The sequence below is a fragment of the Amphiprion ocellaris genome, chromosome 5 (assembly GCF_022539595.1).
Source record: "Amphiprion ocellaris isolate individual 3 ecotype Okinawa chromosome 5, ASM2253959v1, whole genome shotgun sequence".
NCBI classification, from domain to species: Eukaryota; Metazoa; Chordata; class Actinopteri; family Pomacentridae; genus Amphiprion; species Amphiprion ocellaris.
In genome coordinates, this window is record NC_072770.1 from 21,945,930 (window position 1) to 21,966,716 (window position 20,787).

General features: G+C 40.7%; 1 protein-coding gene across 1 annotated transcript in view; it reads right to left on the reverse strand.

The window, feature by feature from the left end:
• Positions 1 to 9,808, reverse strand: part of dlgap4b (discs, large (Drosophila) homolog-associated protein 4b) — a 112,362-nt gene extending 102,554 nt beyond the window's left edge. Inside the window, 1 exon segment of the mRNA XM_035946404.2 lies at positions 9,372 to 9,808. The gene's annotated coding sequence lies outside the window, so the exon portion shown is untranslated.
• Between the last annotated feature and the right edge of the window lie 10,979 nt (positions 9,809 to 20,787).

The window sequence follows — 20,787 nt, forward strand, 5'->3', positions numbered from 1 at the left end:
TGAAGCTGGCAGTTTCACTGTCTGTCTATTTATCTCCACGACCCTCACTTTCCCCCTGTCCTGCTTTTCCTCTCACTCAGTGATCTCCTTTATGAGTCACCTGCAGGTCTGTGCTGTGGAGGACTCCAGGCACGGCAGGTTTATTTATATTTCAAACACAGGGCATATCAAAGTGCTTCACGAATGCAAAAAAGGATTCAAAAATCAATGCAGACTCAGAAGAACGCAGATAGGTAAATTAGCATGAAAAGAATGAATAAAGAATAAAAGCAAGAGGGAAAATTATAAAAATGGATCAGTGAACATAAGACTGGGCTTAAATGTATTTATAGACTGGGAAAGTCTCTCATGTTGCACAAACTATGTTTAGCAATGATACAAAGCAGCCCAACCAGGATTTACACAATGGGTGCATACGTGCATGCAGCTGAGCATATTGATTGGACTGAATACACTCTTGCATGTTTAAAGAAACATTAAAGAAAGCTTTATCAAGCTGACCATCCCCATCTCTCATTACAGAGACGAGCACTTTGGCTCAAATCACTAATGAGACAATACATCAACCTCAAGACCTGCAAAAAATAATCAAACCCCTCTTAAAACATAAACACAGTCATGTGGCAGCTTAGAATTTATGTCTTGTGGAAAAGCAAACAGCAGCAGAGTGCCAGCGCAGCATCATGTCAGGCAATTATTGAAGGAAACCAAACTTTCTCTGTGTTCTTTTGCAGCTTGGTTCATGAGTCTTTTCAGCATCATTAATTTGTGCCATGCTGTGTTATTTCTTCTGTGGTGAATGCTATATTAGCTAATTTACAATTAGTGACAAAAGGTCTGCCCACTGTAATAATCAAATCATTCACCATGGCATGCATGCACTGTTTTTCTGTAATCATCTGTGACATCTTCATACCAACATGCTACTGTTTTCCCACTAGGTAATGCCAACGGTTTACACAATAATGATTCAGCTGATGTCTGGCTGATTTGATATCATTAACTGTTCCAAACACCAGTCAGAGTGCATTGAGTGCTCTCTTAATTTGTGGGACAGTAAAAGCCACCACAACAGCGGTCACCAACTCAAACTGCATCGACAGAAGAGAAAAGAAAGACAAATGAAGTGCTCCGAAGAAGGAAAATCTAAAACAGGAAAGGAATCATCCATTGCCTTGTACAGATTGTCAGACAGGACAAAGCAGCTGAAGGAGGAGACAGACGTGCTTCTTGGATTGGAGCTCAGAGACTCTGCAACCGCTTAAGAGCAGTAGTGTACTTACTAATACAACACCTTAATTAAGCTGTAGACTTGGACAGCTAGTGAATGGTAAGATAAGATATGATAGTCCTTTATTTCTCCCCACGCCAGGGGAAATTCACATTGTTACAGCAGCTTATGTAGCAATAAACATAGTAATAGTAATAAAATTATAATAAAATAGTAGTAATAATATTTACAATATGTACAGGGATGAGAAATGAGAATAGTACAGACACACTGTAAACAACACAATATAAAGTGGCTTGAAAAAATAAGTTTAAAAAGTGCAAAGATGTAGCAGTGCAAGTGTGTGTAATATGTTTCTACTGAAAGCATATTTTGGCTGAGTATAGCTATGGACGTTAGTTCCCTTAATTCTACAGTAATATGCAGTAACACTGTAACTAGACACTTTTTTCATTCTCTTTTTTCTTTTTCACACATGCAAAGTGTGGAAAAGAGAGACTGCTTCTTTCTGAGGGCACAAGAGAGCAATATGGAGAGCTATAAAAGTGTTTAAAAGCACATTACTGATCACTGGAGGATGCTGAGGGCAGGCCCTGCTTAGTTCAAGCACAGACCAGAATGGTTTTTGTAGTGTATATAAAGGCCAGGGGCAGTGTGTGTGTCATTTAAAGGTCAGAGCAGCACATTTCCATAGAATAGTAATCATCAAAAATACAGTGCTGTGCAAAAGTATTTCTGTAGGGGGGCAAATACTTTTGCACAGCACAATATAGGATTGGGTACTTTAAATTTGTGTAAGTATGTAGGGAAGAATATAAAATAGTGCATTCTAAATCTGTATGAGCAGCTTCTTGTAATTTAGTGAGGAGAAGTTCATCTTGATTATAGTCTATGTGTGCATGTGAAGCCATTTCTGATTTTTTTTTTCTCAATTACTGTAATAAACTGTAAAAAGTGAAACTAAATGTTCAAAGCTGACAATGTATAATTTGTCAGTGAGACAAGTTCTCCACCTGCATCGCACAGGAAACATGGATGGCATTATTATGCAGCATTCACAGACAGTATCTAAGAGAATCCATTCATCTCTATACAATGCATGAGTGTGTGTGTGTGTGAGAAAGACAGAGGGAGAGATGATTACTGAGGCAATGTGAGTAGATTTAACAAGTAAATTGAACACAGAGGTGGGCCTCCTCTCTGCTTGTTCTCGTGTCCTCTAATTTCATTTTTTCCCTCTGTTCTCCAGCGGAGGTCTTGCATTTCAATGAGTCTCCGTCCGACCGGGAAGTGGTCTCGCTTCTATTAAAGAACAATTCTCTCATGCTATTAGGAAACTGGAAGGAGAGGACAGAGGCCGCGATGGCAAATGTTATCAGGGAGAGTGTCTGTGGGGGGATTCTCTAAGTATAAAGGAGTGTTGTGGTTCCTGAAAAAAGCCACATTCTGCCAACATTGGGAAACACGTTGAAAGTGGTGAAATACATAATAAACACACTGACACAACATTACATCCACTGTATTGTACTCTCGGTGTAAATTTTGACCAGGGTTCTTTTATTCTGACAAATGATTATATCTGTCTTGCTGAGTTAAAAACTGTTCAGTTGCTGTATGACTTCAGTTGTAATTTAAATAAATTGTCTGCTTTTTAAAAATGATTTCTGTCAAAGAAACAGCCGACATTATCTGTATGTAAAGGTGAGATATACAGGCCAGAGATAGTTAGCTTAGCTGATTGCTCATAATACTTACCTCAAAACCACAACTAATTAATTCTCAGTGACTCAGAGCAGCTGCAGATATAGTACATCTACTTTATTTAGTTTTGTTGCAAATTCGTCACAGAAAATGTAATTATCAGGTGACAATAGCACAGAAACAAATGATACCAAAAAATGCTAATGTTCATACAGCAACAGAACCAAATGAACACATATTTTGTTCTTGCTGTAGACATTCACTAACCTGATCCAACACCAAGGATAGATCTGTATTCATGCACCCTAAACAAAACTAACAGATTATAGGATTTACCTGGATGTCTGCAATTCTTTATCAGCCTTAAAGAAACTCTGACCTCTATTTCTAGTAATCTTGCCTTACAGAGTCTAAACCGAGCACAAAGATTTGTATCTACCCTCCAACACTCTCTTGGTACTCCTTCTCTCTGCCAGGGTGCCAGGTCTCCATTCCGACCTTTATGACCGAGCAGCTGACAGCATGACCTCCTCTCACCAACACACATCTTTTGACTGCAGCCATTTTCTCACCATTATGTTTAGCAATGGGCCTGTGCCTGCCAGAGACAGGAGACTAGTTGCTGAGGCTATCATTCATAGCAGGGAGGAGGAAAGGATTAAGGCCATTGAGAAAGAGCAGGAGAGAGAGGGGTCTGCATCTTAATGCAGGCCAGTGTGTGGAACAGCCTTGTTGTTATTAGGTGGCTCTCTGCAAGGCTTAGAAAAGATGCAGCGGCTGGGTGGGAAGCTGCAGGTGGGGGGCAGGATTAAGGTGAGGAGTGAAAGAGGCACATGCAGAAAAGGCTGATGGAAAAATGTTGATAGGAAGAGTGGAAGATACAAATAAATAGTTCATATGAAGAGCAAAAAACATATCATGTACAACACCAAATAACCGTTTTCAGTCATTTCACTGCTGCAAGCAGAACATATGTTATTTTAATGCTACCACTGCTGTTTTATTAACAGCAAGAAAGAATTATTTTGTTCAATTATTACGGATTTTATTACACTGTCTTCTCCTATCTATTTCTTTAGATTCAAAATATTTCCAAATGTAAGAGCCTTTTTTTCTAGCACAAATTCGCCATGTTTGTACAAAATCCTCACTCGGTCACTTTTTTTTAGTTTCCCCTTACATCTACTTTTGAAAACATTTGCTCTCTAAAACTCAGCTGCCACTACTTTTCAAGTTTTTTTTTCCCTTGAAAAGTTGATTGCTGATTAAATAAAAACTAAACTTTTACCCCAGCATTCTTAATGTTTTTACTGTTTTACTTATAATGGATTTCTTTTACAAAGTTCCTCGGGTTTTCCCACTGAGTACGGCTAAGAAATTTATCTGAATTGATGAGTATGTTTTATTTTTTTTCTCTCTGTTCTGCATTTGGGTGAGAGCGTTGGGAAATCATTTCAGTCAGACAGATAAAAACATTTTTTTTGCAACCCTTCAAAGGAATGCATTACAAACAGACACAACCAGCAGCTCATAGAGACACACACAAAGTAGCATTCTGTCAGATGCACAAACACATACAGATTCAGACACAGAGACACAAAACCAACATGGATCCATCATAACAGCATTACCCACTCCACTGGCCTCCCCCAGTCATGGCTGTTTGCTCTCTATTACAATCTATTAGGTTACAGTCACTTAATCACCTCAAAGAAAACAGAGCAAAATAATTGCTGCTGCACAGGAGAATTGAATCCAGGTAGCCAAAAAAGAACTTGTTAGATTCTTTTGTCCATTCGGTCTGTCGATCATTTTCAATCTGACATTTTCAAATGCAATTCAAAGCATAATTTAAGTGTATCAAACTTCACCTCTCTTTGGCCAATTCAAGCAAGCCAGACAAAAGCTACATGCAGTGCAAGAAACAGAGCCAGTACAGCAGCACTGCTTCCCCGGCCCATACGTATGACACCGTATTTGTTGAAAAGGCGAGTAAAGTGGAGTAGAGTAAAGCTTTGAGGATCCCGAAGAGGCAATTTGGTTTGTGAGCAGCAGTTGAGCCAGCTATGCCTAACTAATTTTCATTCTGAGAATGGATCCTGGTATGATCGAGAAAATGAGAGCCTACTTTAATGCCAGGTGTAAATGCAAGGACCCATATATTGGATGTTATTAACCAGATGGTGTCTCATCTACATACTGCACAGTAATACCAGGTGTGAATGGGGCTGCAGGCTTTGACTTAAAAACCTGAGAATTTATCCCACGCATTCCTTAGCTGACCTCAAGAGGGTGTTTTCAACAACTTTAAACAGTCATTAGCTTTGGAAAATCAACTAAACATCCTTGGGGTCACACAGAGTTTTCTCTCCTCAGTGGATACTGATTGAAATGCATGACATTCACATTCTAACAGGCAACAGATAAACATTTTCACAAGTCGGTATGCAAAGTATGCAGAGCACTTATCTGTTCTGTTTGTCTCATATTACACGGCATGTACTGATCAGACTCGGGTTATCCAACACAGCTGCACGTGTTAGGTATCAATGCAGTCTCAGTTTCACAGAGTAAAAAGGTACAAATGTCAAATTTGACACTGGAGGTTCAGGTTAGCACATAGTCTCGTACCAGCAGTTGTTCAAAAGTGCAAGCGTATTAGTTGCCTAAATACTGTATTTGCCACATTTGCCATGTGCAAACTGTAGTAGAGTAATCAATGGAATGACACTGACAGGAAAGCATCAAAAATACCGCTAATGAGCCACAATTCTGCAAAGCCTTTCAGTCTGTCAAGTGGTTCGTAACTCTAGACTAACTCTTTTTATGCTGTTCATGAGTGTTTCCTGGAGTCACACCAGCGATAGTAGCACATCATGTCGTGTGCGGAATTACTCCAGCCTGGGCCGTAAAGCTCCCCTTGGTCAACCTGAACCTGCGCCAACCCCTCTATCCCAGCGCAGCACAGCTAGCGTGGCTCGTAGCTGCAGGGCAGGTGAAAACAGGGTTTGGCACCCACTCCTGAACCCGCTGCCTCTTGGGAAGTGAGACATAAGCTTTAATTAGAGTGGATAGCATGGTGTTTGGGACAAGCAGAGGAGGCTTTAACTGATGTCAAAAGAGTCGTACTTCATGTTATATATACCCACAACGCATGTGAGGTGTTTGGAGAGGGAATTGCGAACGGCCTCGTTCTGAGTGTTTGGTTTAAAGCTGACAGTTTGTGCTAATGACAGCTGAAATGCGAGTGTCTGACAGATAAGAGAAAGAAGAAAAAGGTAAAAAAAAAACAAAAAAAAACAAGGAACTGTTGCACTGACACTAACATGAACATTTTCTAAGATTACACTGTTTTGGTTTTGTCACTGTTATATTCAGTAATCAGCAGACGGGTGTGAATTGTGCCAGGACTGCGTTTGAATGACAAACGCTGCTTCCGTTCACTTCCATCCTTTGTGACAATCAATGTGGTTTCCTAAACAAATTAACTGACAGGGCCGTTGCTTAGCATAATCCAGTTTTCTGACAGTATTCTTGCTTGCAGTTCTTGCATTTCAACAAGATAATAACACAGTTTGCTTGTTGTCCAACATCCCAGAGGCATGTTTTGTGCATGACAACAACTCCTTAACAAACAAAAGAGCAAATTTTGACATTGCTGCACATACCTACCAACTGCCATGAAAGGTAAACAATGTCTTTTTTTCCCTTATAAGACTAAACAGACATTCATCCAAAACATCCTGAAACAGTTTTGTAAATAGATGCAAAGCTGTGATCTATTTCTGAACAGCTTTATTGAGAGCAAGTAGAGAAGGAAGACAGAGATATGAAAGATCTGGTTTCTTCTGCAGACTCAGTTTCCAACAGGGAGGAATGACGACATCTTATCTCTCCAGTGATGCCGTTTAAATATAGACTTGTGCTTTTTTATCGGTTTCTACAGCTTCTGTTGAGTCTGTTGATATGTGATCAGACTTCTTTTTTTTGCATTTTCATCCTTGAACTTAAGTGACATCAACTTAATGCTCTTTCCATAAGGCCGCGGCATAATAACTCATATTCACTGCAGCAACATCCACTTACACCATTAATTATTACTGAACCCACACAGTCCAAAAAGTCACAGCAGCCTAGAAAACTCTCTGAAGAAACACTAGAAGGGAAGGGATTTTTTTGCGCTTCTCTATACCACCTTCGTCTCTACATTGATGCAATATGGTGTAACGTAGCCCCCCTGACTGAGCAGATATTTAATACAGGACGGCCCTATACATTATAAATGGCTCCCCACAATATGCCATCCTTCTAAAACAAAGCCACTGGGCAAACAGAGAAAATAGAAATGACCTGCCCTTGAAATACCGCCGAGGTTTGGAAGTTCTATTCTGGTGCTCGTTCTTTCTGTCCATACAATATGTGACACAAAAATGCCAGCATTTGTGACCTTGTTCTGAGGTAAAAGATGCTCTCATGAAGAGCGGGGCAACAACTCCAGAAAAACTGTTGGGCAGGGCCAGAAAATAAACACAGGCGATCAAATTGTGATGCACAAAATTCACAGATTTCATCAAATAATATCTAACATGGCTGTGGGCTGGTATGCTTTTTTTTTCTTTGTGCATGTCTGCATATGTGTGTTCATGTGCATGTGTGATGGAGGCAAGCAGAGGGGACAGAGTGCTGCTGAGAGTGATGAGATGCGATGAGACACAGTTTGAGTGAGTGCATACTAGCAGGGGGGGAGAGAGAGAGGTAGAGTGTGTGAAAGTGGATGAGAAAGAGCGAGAGAACAAGAGAGGGAAGATGGACATAAATGGCTATGAGTTAGCATGGCCTACTACTTTTTTTCTGCCCTTTTTTTTTTTTTTTTTGCAGTTGAAGCAAATTGAGGCCACTAACGCAGCAGTTAGGCTGCTTTTCAGGTCACTCCAAAAGCTGTGCTAAAAGGGTAGCTAGACCTAAATCCATTGTTAATTTGATGGAATGAAAGACACTGCAACCTACTAAAGGATCAAAGCGGGCTGCAGCACATCATGTCATTACAAGTTGTCTCATGTACAGCAGAGCCACACTGGAGTTAATTTGATTAAAGTGTTGGGAGAAATACTATTGATTTATCTTGCTTAGCAACCCTGGCTGGACATGGTTCAGTCAATGCTTCTACCAAGCAGAGATATTGTCCCTATGATTATTCATGTTTACACTTTACCAAACTCAACATTACTGACTCTTTTTGCTGTAAACATGGTCTCCATCCTCTGTCTGCTGAGCTGGCGCCACTCAGGCATGCTGTGGGAAAACAACAGCTCAGTGGACAGCGCCGGATGGGTGATTCATTTGAGTTTGTGGAGTAATTGACCTTGTAAATATGGGGCTGGGAGATGGAGCTAAATCACCGTCTCTGGATTGGCCATCTCTCATTTTTAACGCTCAGAAATGTATCGGAAAGTCATATTTCACTAAATATATGTTGGTCGTGTGTCATAAAAATAGATCTGATTGTCTCAATTTTCAGAGAAGGAAAAAACCCACTTGATTCACGACTATGGTGGCAGCCCAAGCCGGGGCATTTATAACCAACAACATTGTGTTTCTTGATGTGTAAGTCTTTCCTTGGAGTTATCTGATGTTGCTCCTATTTCTTGAGTTGACTTTGACAGGCCGTGCATGACAGAAAGCTTTGAAATGCATTCAGTTTTGAGGATGTTATATATTATATGGACAGATTACAGCAGAAATATGCCAAAATCGTAAATGTACGCTGTGTAATGAGAACCTCTAAACATAAACTAGAGCTGGATGGCAAATTAAAAGGCACCATATCAGCTCTGAGTGCAGATAGGATTGTAATGATTTAAATGATACTTTATGTCTTGCATTTGCATGTCAGTGATCCATTTACAAATAAAGCATCCTGACAAATCACAAATCTCCAGCTCCATCACACACTTCTTTACCTGTCAAAGATAATACTGGGAGAACCGAGGAGAGGGCGCAGCATCTTTTCAGACACACATCAGAATATCACACTGATACATTGCCTATATTGCCTTCATAAACCACACACACGTACACACACACACACACACACACACACACACAAAGAGACGCTGGCAAGTCCTAAGAGAGTCCTTGTGAATTTTCCAAGCAATAGTCTATAGCCAGTATGTGTTTTAAACCCCTCAAAGGCGCTGCGTAAATACTGGCTCCAAAACAAGGCTTTGAATCAGCATGAGTCACCTTTTCCCACCCACTTTGGACGAAATGTTCACTCCTGTCTAACAGATCTGACTTCATATGCAAAGCACACATACATTCAACGCATCCAGATGAACACAAACAACCAAATAATAATAATAATAATAATAAAATAAAAAGCAGGAATTCAACAGTTTAGTGTTGTTTTTTTTTTTGCGCTCCGTGGAGCTGTTTTTACCTTCGGGTATGTGCGCGCTTCTGGGAAATTTGGAGACGACTTGGAGGATTTATCCGTGTTTTAACTTCCCCAAGCACAGCATCTGTTTTTGAAGACGGAGGAGGAGGAAGAGGAGGAAGAGGAGGAGGAAGACGGGAGCAGCAAGCGTTACTGTGATCAGCAGCAGCGGCGGCGGGTCGCTTTTTTTCCGCGTAGGAAACCGGTGTTTGGTCCTTTTGACGCCTTTATTCGTCCGGTGAGTTTGTGTGTCTCCTGTGGCGGTAAAAGCTCCGGTCCCCTGCAGCCTCCATCATCACCGCTCACCTCTGTGAGGACGACAGACGGACACGGAAAAGGGGGAGGCAGACAGACAGAAGGACGGACGGAGAGGCGGACAGACCGATAGGTGGGCAGAGGAGAGAGGAGCGCTGCCTCTCTCTGTCAGGAGAGCCGGGAAAGAGACTGAGACAGTGCTGCAAGCCACCAACAAACTCCAGAGAGAGAGAGAGAGAGAGATGGGGGGAGGAAGTGGTGGTGTGGGGGGGGACCACAATGAAAGGCTTCAGTGTGTTTATTCTCATGCATTAGTAGCTGCTTACATTCACTTTGATTCTGATTATTCTATTGTAAGGAGTGTTTGGTTGGAAAATACAGCACAGCCACCCACAACCACATTTTTTTCCAAGGTAACCATTGACTTCCATTTGCAAAAAATCATCCTTGCGTTGTGCAGTCCGTCCCAATAAACATCACTTATACTTTATACAAGTGCTCCTCCATAATGCTGATGGATTCCCAAGATGCTGACTTATATCCCACTCATGAGTCAAGCTACATAAACGCTCGATTCACCCCATAATGCAGCCACTTGCACCACTTTGTTGGAAGATCTCAGGAAGTCTGTGCTCACCATTTGTAAAGGAGGCTTTCAGTGCAAATGAAAAATGCAGCAGTGGTGTTGGAGAAATCGGAGTACCCCATTAACTTTGATCAAAGCCGTGTTATCATCGTGAGACTTTCAGAATCAGCCTGCACATGCTGTAAAAATGAATCACCACAATGATAATGTGACTTGTGATGAGAATGAATGCAGACACATTTAAAATTCTGGCAAAAAGAGTTTCAAATCACATATAAATGAGATACCAATGGTGGAAAAAATGGTGCAGCTGTCATAAAATATAGACTAAAAACAGCAAACACGTGAGCAAAAATGCAAAAAAAAAAAATCATGATTTTCATGCGCCTTTTAAAAATGCAAAAACACACTGAGATAGTCTTAAATTATTATGTAAAGACCTCTGAGCCAAACTGAACTCGGAAAGAGAGAGAGAATACAAAATACGGCCCATTCTTTTCTGCAAGATAGTTGCCTACCATTAAGGGAAAAAAAAAAAAATTGATCTGTCCATCTGTTTTTGTCAGACTGCTCTTTCTGTGCAGGGAACATAATTCCTTTGGTCACCCTTTTCTTTAACACTGTAAGTGTGCATGTCATGCCAATAAAACACAGAGTGAAATGAACAGACAGAGTAAAAGACGGAGATATGAAATGGATTCAGGACCACGGACAGCTCATAGTCTGCAGCCTGTTAACTAGGCCAAGCACTCGGCTCTTGTTCTTGCTGTCACCTCTGTTATTATGTCAGACAATCTAAATTCAGCTTGCACCAGACTGAGGATATTCTGAGATTAGTGTCATTGTACTATGACAAAAACTGTACCGTCCACAAACAGCTAAGACAGAACTCGAGATGCGTAGACCCTCAAATGCAGACTGAGAAAGACAGAAACACATGAAGACAAGACATGAAACAGGATTTAGTGGAGTTAATGCAGCTGGAGGACGGCAGGGTTGCTGCTTTATTACAGTCTTGTTTCTACCTGTCACATTTGATTGCTCTTGTCCCCGGGAGGTGAAGGCTAGAAAAGGTCAACATTTAGCTTGATAATGCTGGGCCACACACCAGAATGCTTTCTACTGCACACACTCCTACAGCGAAGCTAGCCCCATTTATAATGACCTCATTAGCTTCGTTATTAGTGCTGTGATTACACAACGCTGCTCATGTGTCTTCCACGTTTTTGTCAGTTTCAGTGATTTTTGATGGAAGTACAAGTACAAAAATCACTGCTTTGAGCTTAAACTACTATCCGTTAGAAGGTTGCTAGTACAGTAGCACAATGTGGATCAGTTCCAAAGCATCACTCTATCTCCCTCTCAAACAATATCTGCAGGCAACTTTTGGCAAAAAACACTTTTCACCAAAGCAGGACAGTGTTGTTGCCTATTGATCGCTCCTCTATTAGATCTCCCTTCAGGTTCTCTGAGGCAACATGTTTGAACTGATCTGATAATGAGGTGACTCCTCTGCAACCGTTCACTTGACACTGTCTCCAGGAGAGACAAGAGTGTACACACTAAGGAGCAACAAAATGGCATCTTTATTTTTATTTGCTGGCATCTCTGCTGTCTTAAACAATGCAGAGGAGTAGCTGAAATGAAACTGTCTGAACGGTAAAGCCCTCAAGGTCCTGACCTGCACCCACAAGGCATAGCGGGCACTTCTGCATGCATTCTGAACATGTTTGCAGCAACATGAAGCCTGCAGATAATCCCAGCTCACGTGCATTTGCATCAAAGCAGGTCTCCGCTGTTCTCTTCATCTTGAAGTGTGTCTTCGAGCGCCGTGCTGTGTGAGAAGGGAATGTGAGGGAGAATCACCTTCTTAATTACTGGAGGTGAGTTTGGTGTGTGAGAACGAGGGCACTATGTGTACAGCACACAAGAGAGGTTGTAAGTAATCAAATACCTTAATGAGCATCTATTTGAGCTTTCCCACTGCATTTGCTTTACAAGATAGTGAGTAATTGTGGTGTCTATTACACCATATAAGCACATATATTTTGAAATTATCTTTAGCTAATTTAGACTGAATGCCACAGCAGCTCAAGCAGGATTTAAATTTCAAATCATTGCTCGAGGTAAATATGCATTTGTTTGCAATTCATTAATGGATTAAAACGAGGTACAGATAATAACTGTGTCAGAGCAGTTTTGTCATGTGATGGTCCAGCTGATAAACAGATGGTCTCTCTAACATGCACACACACACACGCACACACACACACACAGCCTGTTCAATGCTTCCTCCTGAAAGAAAACCATAACGTTTGACAAAGTCCGCAAAAAAATAAGGTGCCTGCTAGTTAAAGCTGCATGTCGGAATCAGCGGTGGCATTTCACAGAAAGGACAGGACCTTTCACTCCGTTCCATGAACACTGGTGTGACTGTGGCCTGGACTAATTAAGGAAATAGTTCTGTTTATGCATGATGTCTGCACCTGCTCATCAACGTCCCTGACAACATCGATTAAGCGCATGTGGTATAAGAACAGGCCTGGCAGCTCATTAACAATTGGAAACAAAAGTTGAAGGGCAGTCATTAGTGCTACATTTCTGAGCTCTGTGTCACTGTATGTTGAGCTTTGACTGCTTAGGACAAAAAACGGGGCTCTAATTTTCACCACACCTTTTCTTAGCAACCTAGAACTGATTCACTTGCTTTGTGGATAATTTCTTGGACACAGAGAAAAGGGAAAGTCCAAGGAGGAGAGTTTGCCATCAACTATACTATCAGAACTGCCACATGAAAACCTTTTGGCTGTGATTTTAAATGTCTGAGGGGAACTCGTCAAAAGTTACCACTGACATGTCTGAAAATGTCTCTTAAAAAAAAAAAAAACCAGAAAGCTTCGTATAATTAAATGCGTCACGTAGCATTTTTTTCTGATTTGTCTGTCAGCTGTAGACAAATGTGACAAATTTTGCAAAATGTTTGTACCTATACAACAATTCTCAACTGAGTTTTTGAAGAAACTTTGATTCTGTGACTTAGGAAATGTTTGCACAAAGTCCACATTAGAAGGTCAGAGAGGACTTTCACCTAGAAAACTTTATTCATGTCTCATGTGGCACTTTTCTTTCATTTTTACTCACTGTTTTGATCAGGTTTAGGCACCAAAACTACTTGCTTAGGTTTACAACGGTGTCATCTATCGGGTTCAAATTGATCCAAACAACATTTAGTTGCTTGGTTAGATGTAATTGCTAAAATTATTTTCTCAGATTTAGGAAAATATCATGTGCTATGTTAAAATAAGCATCTCCTCCCTTTTTTGGGTTACCAGGGTGATGAACCCTTTCTCATCTAATATATATGATTTGTTGGATAAAAATGAGCAACAGTTGGAAAGCAATTCACTAAACGCCAAAGTCAAGTAGATAATATTTATGACAATGCAGTTTAGCTGTATAGAAGTACATTGTTTTGAGACAGGTGTCTAAATAAAGAGACCTTCAGCTGCACTTCATTTATGTCCCCATGGCTGCAAAAGCCATTTAATTATAGAACATTTTCTCTGGAATGCTATCACTCGAATTAAACACAAAAGCTTGCATATACTGAGAACATAAGAAATGGCACCTGTCTCTGTTTTTCAACTCACCCTGCTGTCTTACTGTCTGCTACTGTTATGGCCAACCACTTGTGAGCATCTATCCATGCCAAGCACCTGTCCTTCAGTGTGATGGTTCATTTTGATGCCCACACTGCTGAAAGCTCAATATAAACCAACAGGAAGAGAGCACTGTCAATTTACGAGGCAAACACACACATACACACCAGCCACAGAGATGCACCTGTCCACCTCTGCTAAATGTTACCATCTGAACAGGCAGCTGGTGTCACTTGCACAGATTTTTGCTCCGTGGGTAATTGGGTTTCAAATGTAGAGCTTCCTGCACTGTGGCGAGGACACGGTCAGGTAATCAACAAACACTCAGGCCGGCTGAGTTGGTGGGAATAAAACAAGCTTTGATTTGTTTTTGTTATAGCAGAGAACCTCAATGGTGATTCTATGAAAGTCACAGAATGCGGCACAATTTATCATAAGTGCAACAAATATGATTTCCGCATCGTTCATTTCCAAGAGTGAGCCTTGTGCTGTTGCCTTGTGCAGTTTGTTCATCTACTGCAAAAACAAGCAGCTCCTCTTCATCCCGTAGTGCCTCCACATGGAACCCAGACTAGAAGCGCAAAGCACAAAGACAAACAGCGAAAGAGCTATCTCGCAACGCATGCAGACAAAATAGTGGCATTAGAGTATTTCTCAGCGCATAAAATAAACCCTCACTACCTGTAATGAGGGTATTATACAATTTTCCAACATGTGTAGGGTACAACTCGCGCTGTATAGTGGATGTGAGATTTCAGCCGACTGGGATTTCAGTGCTATATATTACCCTGTCAACACCTCTCAAATGTGATACAAACCAGTGCTAAAAATTTCTCTCTGCTCACTTGATTCATTATCACCTCAGGTGCTGCACTTTAAAAAGATGGTAAATGAGTGTATTGCGTGTGTGTGCATGTGTAACTTTGCTGAATTCAGACTAAACAATGCTTAGCAGAACACTGGCAACAAATACATGTTCAGCAGGTAAAGTTTATGATTTAATAACAATGAATAATAACAGTAGTAGCGTGTTTGTTTTTTGAGATAGCAGACAGGCAACTTCTCTCAGTTAAAGTTATTTATTTTGCAATGCCAAGTAGCTTGATATCAAGGACCATTACTGTTCAGAGGACTATCGTTAACAAAGGTGTTAATCTGAAGGCATCTACCCAGTAATGGATCGAGTTCACAGTATACTGAGTCTTTTTATGGAATGTGCTACAGTCTCATTGGTCAAAAACTGTTGGAGAGGAACTGTGTTTAACTCAGCCCTCTTGTTGGTGTGCAGGCATGTCCTTAGCCTCTTGGCACATGATCCGTCCAATCAGAAGATCAAGGATACTGTAAACTAGACTTTCCCCATTGTGATTCATATGTATCTTTCTGTACTGTTCCTATCTCCATTAACTGCTGGCTTCTGTCTCAGTCATATATTATCACAGCTTCTAGTTGACGTACCGACTCCAGTCGTCAGTATTTTATCAGTTCTTAAACACAGCAGCTTTTGTTCTAGCAAGAAGTCTTCAGGACATGGAGTGGCCTTCAGTGCTAGGTGAGTGTGTGAGAAGGTGCGGTGTATGTGCATGTATGTATGTGTGTCCGCTATGAGTTGGTATGTAGTGAGTGTAAGCTGCTGCAGTCTGTCCTCAGTTGACCTGGTTCTTTTCATCTTTGGTTTATCTCAATTCACACAGTGTGAGATAATGTTCAAGATCCTCCCGTCTTACACAGGCTGACACAACTCTTTTTATTAGCACTTAAGCAATGTGTAAATCAGTATTAAGCCAGCAGCATGTTTAACAGAAATAATAAAAATAATAAATCCTAACAATAACAATACAGTGCTTTTTTTAAGACATTCAAAGATGCTTTACAAAGTAGGCAAGAATGCAAAAAATAAACTTAAGTGGAAAAAGGACCTCAATAGAAAAAGGCATTATGAGTTGTAGTCAGTGTTAAAAAAAGACATGTCTATTTGTTTTTGTTTTTTTTTTTTTAAATATGGAGAGTGAAGAAGATTTTCGGATGTTTGTGGGGAGCAAGTTAAGTGGGAGTGATGATGGAGAAAGCCCCGTCTCCCCAGGTCTGGAGCCGGTGGAGGTTCTTACGTAGATGTCATGCTAATATTTGCTAAATTACTGCAAAATACAGCAGAGATTTTACAGTGTTATATGTTTGGTCATACACTGACGTACACAACAAATTAAAGTTATTGCAATAGGAAAGTTTAAAGAGAGTGACCGTAATCCACCGAACACAACTGTATATGCAAACTTTGGTGGCACTGAAATCCAATCAATAACCGTTTAATGGAATGCATCCAATACTTATTGATATATTTCAGGCTGGACTGCAGCTGTAGACTGAGGGACCCAGTGACAGATCATCAGTTTGGTACTGCAGTTCAAACAGACCATCCTTCCCAAGAGCATAAGTCTGCTCTTGGCTTCCTACAAACCTCACTGCGATCACTCAGGTGATGAGTGCAAAGCTTCTGTAGATGTAACTATGCAATCTCCTGTGCCAGAAATCAGGACTGTTCAAACTGTGCTGTTCGAATCCAGTCAGTCACATGAAGGTCAATTTCCACTGCAAATATGTGAAATCCAACAGACTAGTTCATTCAGCATTACACAGATAATTATACATTCAACATTTTCCACAGCTCTCTGATAATACAAGCTTTAAGGCTCACAATTTGACAGGCTGTGCAGAGCAGAGCAGTTTCTGGTTTTAGCCAGGTTTCCTTCCATGACTCTGGTCCCTGGAGTGAATGCTGAAAAAAGGAGATTTGAGGCCAGTGACAGGAGCACAGGGGAGTTAATGCACCACTGAGAGAAGCTGCTGGTTGATTATACCCAGTGGAAGTTAGAACACCAGACAAAACCAGGCCTCGGCTTTTAGCAATCAAAATCACAATATCGTACAGAATCGTTACCTTTTTACAGGAAGGAGAGCTTTCTTTGTGCAATCAGATGGAAGTATTCTGGGAACCACCACAGTACTGTCTCAAAAATAGCCTGTGCCGTGTAAAATTACAGTGAAAACATTAAAATAAATAAGATCAGCATACTTTATCCCATTTAGAGTGAAATTTAAATGAATCTCTGAGCCTCTATCTGAGCATTCAGAGTAAACTATTTGCTTTTTGAATCAGAATAAATGGAGACAAACAGCAGATCAGTTGGTAAATCTGTTTTTATTACATTACTCTCCAGACCAGTTCTATTCCAGCCAGCATATAATTGAACATCTTTAATGTTGCCCTTTCTGCTTGTCTCTTCAAAGTCCCTGTTGTATTTTTCACTGGAGCATAGTGAACAATTCATCTTCCTACAGAATCTGCACATCTGTAAATTTTCATGCCGCCACAATCAGCAGAGTTCTTTTGAAATGAAACCAAAGATGTGCTGTGAATATAGAAACAGTGCTATAGTCCAAATCTGGGCAAACAACTGATAATGCTGTAACTCCCCTGTTTGATTTCACCTACTGCTCAAACAACCACCTTGCCAACAACACCATCTCCCGTTAGCTGCCTCTCTGACCTTTCCCTCTGTCAGCCTGTAACAAGACGGCTCTGACACGAAAACACATATAATTGATCTGCGTTAGACTCCCAAGAGGTCCCACCAATTATTTCCTGTGTGAAAGCCAAGCAAAAGGAAATCCAACTGCCTCGGTCTATCATGAGACGAGGAGCAAAACTGCTTCACTGTTTTCACATTTCTTTCCGTCTTTTTTTCCCTCTCTCAGGCAGACTGTAAATGTCACAGGAAGAAATGTCAGAGAAATGCGCCGCCTCTCACTCACCACACCAAAACTGGTTTATTCCTCTTTATGGACTTCGAGCTTGCGTCTCTGTTTCTATTCTCATCGGCAGATGAACGATGCCAACATCTGCCCAGTCACATGATCTGTGACCAAAACCGACGCAGACACGAACAAGTCTTGGCACGTACTTGTTGTCTACACATCAGCATAGACGCACACTGCCAAAACACACATTTACACACGCAAGAACTCACAAACCCATGGGGATGTATATGTGTGAGACGAGCCAATGAGAAGTTGACCAGCGGCAGTATAGCTTATATTTAAATGGAGATATACAGATGAGTTATGAGTTATTTTATGACCTCGGTTTCTTTCTCGCTCCTCTCTGTCCTTGATTTCTTCCTCCTCCACTTCATCCTTCATACATCTTCAGCTCCTTCAATCACACACACACACACACCTCTTACAGGTCACATTATGAAAGCTTTTACATTTTCTGTTTTAAACATCAATCAGTACATTTCTCTATCCTAAACTCCTCCAATGCCAAGGAAGATTAGAATATTTAGAAAAGATCTGATGACAATAAAAACAAGATTTATGTATTCTGAGCAGGGTTTACAGCATATCATGTTTCGTCTGTCTGTTTGTGTGGCCTGCAGCACAGGCGTGACACCTTCTTCCTGCTCCACAGTGGTTGCCCTGCAGCGTATCCACTCCAGTTTTCTATCCAGTCTCTGCCAGATCATTCAATCCACCTTAGTGGTATCTAACGCTCACAGCCGATGTTGTAATTCTAGCCTGTTTGTTCCTTGTGAAAGAGGATTTTGTCTGTCTCTTGCCTCCTTGTGCCTTAGGTGATCTACCTGCCAGTGCCAACTACTCTGCCTCCTCACTCAGCCTTATGTTACTGCTACCGGCTTGCCCACTCTCCACCAGCTCCTGCCTATGAGCCTGGCTCACTCCATCTCACCCTCCTCTGCCATCGCCAGCCTTCCTAAACATCATCCTTCTAACTGTTTAACGAACCTTCACTAAACTGTCATTCCAGAGTCCTGTACTGGAGCGAATTTCTTTTAATTCATGGCACATTTTCTCCATATTGTTGTATGGGCTTATCCCAGAAACTTGCCCCTCAAAGTACAAAGACAAATTGCCAGGAAATAGACAACAAAGCCCTTTTCAGACAGGTGATACATAACAGTACTGGCTTCATCAATCCTGTTAAAGAGGCGAGATTCTGTCATTCAGATATCGGTGACCTTTACACTAACGTGCTTTATTCAGATACACCCACAACAGCTACAATATGTGTGTGATTTTTGTCATGCACATTAGATTAGACAGTGCATTCAGTAACATATATTGCATAATAGCACACTGATAAAGTTAAAAGTATCACGACAGCAGTGATGCAGCTCAGCCCTCAATCTGAGAGGGGCTGCTTTGTAACATATAATGTAACTGCATTTTATGAACTGTGACTCACCTGTCTGAGGTAAAGAGAAGTACACGGTGTCATTTACCATAAGATCCTGGTCGACCTCGCCTCCATGTTGGGGAATATTTAGCAATTATTGAAGTTGCTGCTGTTGTTTTACACACCTAAATGTATGCAACTGCACACATGAATCCCGCTGCTGTTTGATACTACAGGTGTTTGTGTGGATGACACCAGTAACAAAGTAACATTATGCAATGTATTATTTTACATTATAGAGGAAAAGTGGAGCACTATTTATCGATATAGTTACAATATTTCACCACATGTCAATATACAGTTGACATATTTACATTTTTTTAATCACTGAGTTAAGGTACTTCTATGTAAATCTGCAAACACAGTTACTGTATTGGGCTTGTACAGTTAAAACATGTCATGACCTGAGCTGGTGTTTAAGAAGCTCTCATTGTAGACTTTATCCTCTTTACTCTTTGCTCTTGTTTAGTGTGTGCTCATTTAAACATGTCTGCTCTGTAATATACTATATGCACAGACATTTCCAAAGCCAGGCCATGCTCCATTTGGGGCTAAGTCTTCCATTGCTTCTATTTAAAAACCAGAGCCTTGAGCCAGTGACCAATGAAACACAGCCACAGATGGTTCCTTAATGCTAGCATGGACATTTAGTGATGGGGGGAAAAAAGAATGAAATCAGCCAAATGGGAGCAGAAGCAGCTTTTCAACAAAGGTAGAGACTGAGGGATTAGCATGAGTGTTAAAGTGCAAAACTAACAAAGCCTGAATGCTTTTTTGACCTCAAAATGAAAATGACAAGAAATTTCTGTTCTTTGACACTGTTGTTATGCTCGTTTGTTGATGTTAGCCAGGCATGTGTAGGATTATCTATGGTTTAAGGAAAGATTACTGGAGGGATTTCTGACCAGATGAGGACAATTCTGTCTGGCATGGTGGCCATTAACTAATTGTGGAAATGGCATATCACAAACTGTAGATTATATGGCAAGAACTTAATATCCTATTTATGGACGTGAGTTTGTGTTCTGCCATTAAAATTCTGCACCAAACAGTGAAAACCTATTATATTCTTCAGATCCGGCTTGCAGCTAGATTTAGAAAACTATCAAACCTCACAAAATCAAACTCTTAAGTAAGCTTTGCAGCAAATATGGAATTAAACACGAGACAATTCAGAATATGTAACACTACTGTCTTTGGGTACAAAGTGCAGAAAATCCACATGAATGTGAGCTTGTCTGTCGTGATTTTGGAGGGATAATCAACTCCAGCTGCCAGCTCATTCTCTGAATGGTCTGTTATGCATTATAAATACATAGGCTACTATGCATCTGTTCTGCACCAGTGCACTGATATATTATTCAGGCCTACAAGTCATTGAAAACACTTGGTGCATTCATGCAAAGTGTTTCTATGCCTTTGTTGAATACTACATGAAACACATTTGACGCACATGCTGGTGTACTAGAAAGCCGCAGTACATCGAGGTGAATTCTCTAATGTCTTTGCTGCCTCTTTGCACTTTAATGCTTCAGCTTAGCTTAAGTATTTGCAATTTATCCCTGAACCACTCTCATTAAATACAGTACAACACCTGGACAAAAAGTAATTCTAAATATAGCATTGCTGAAGGTCCAGCAAAGCAGCATCAATTACAAACTG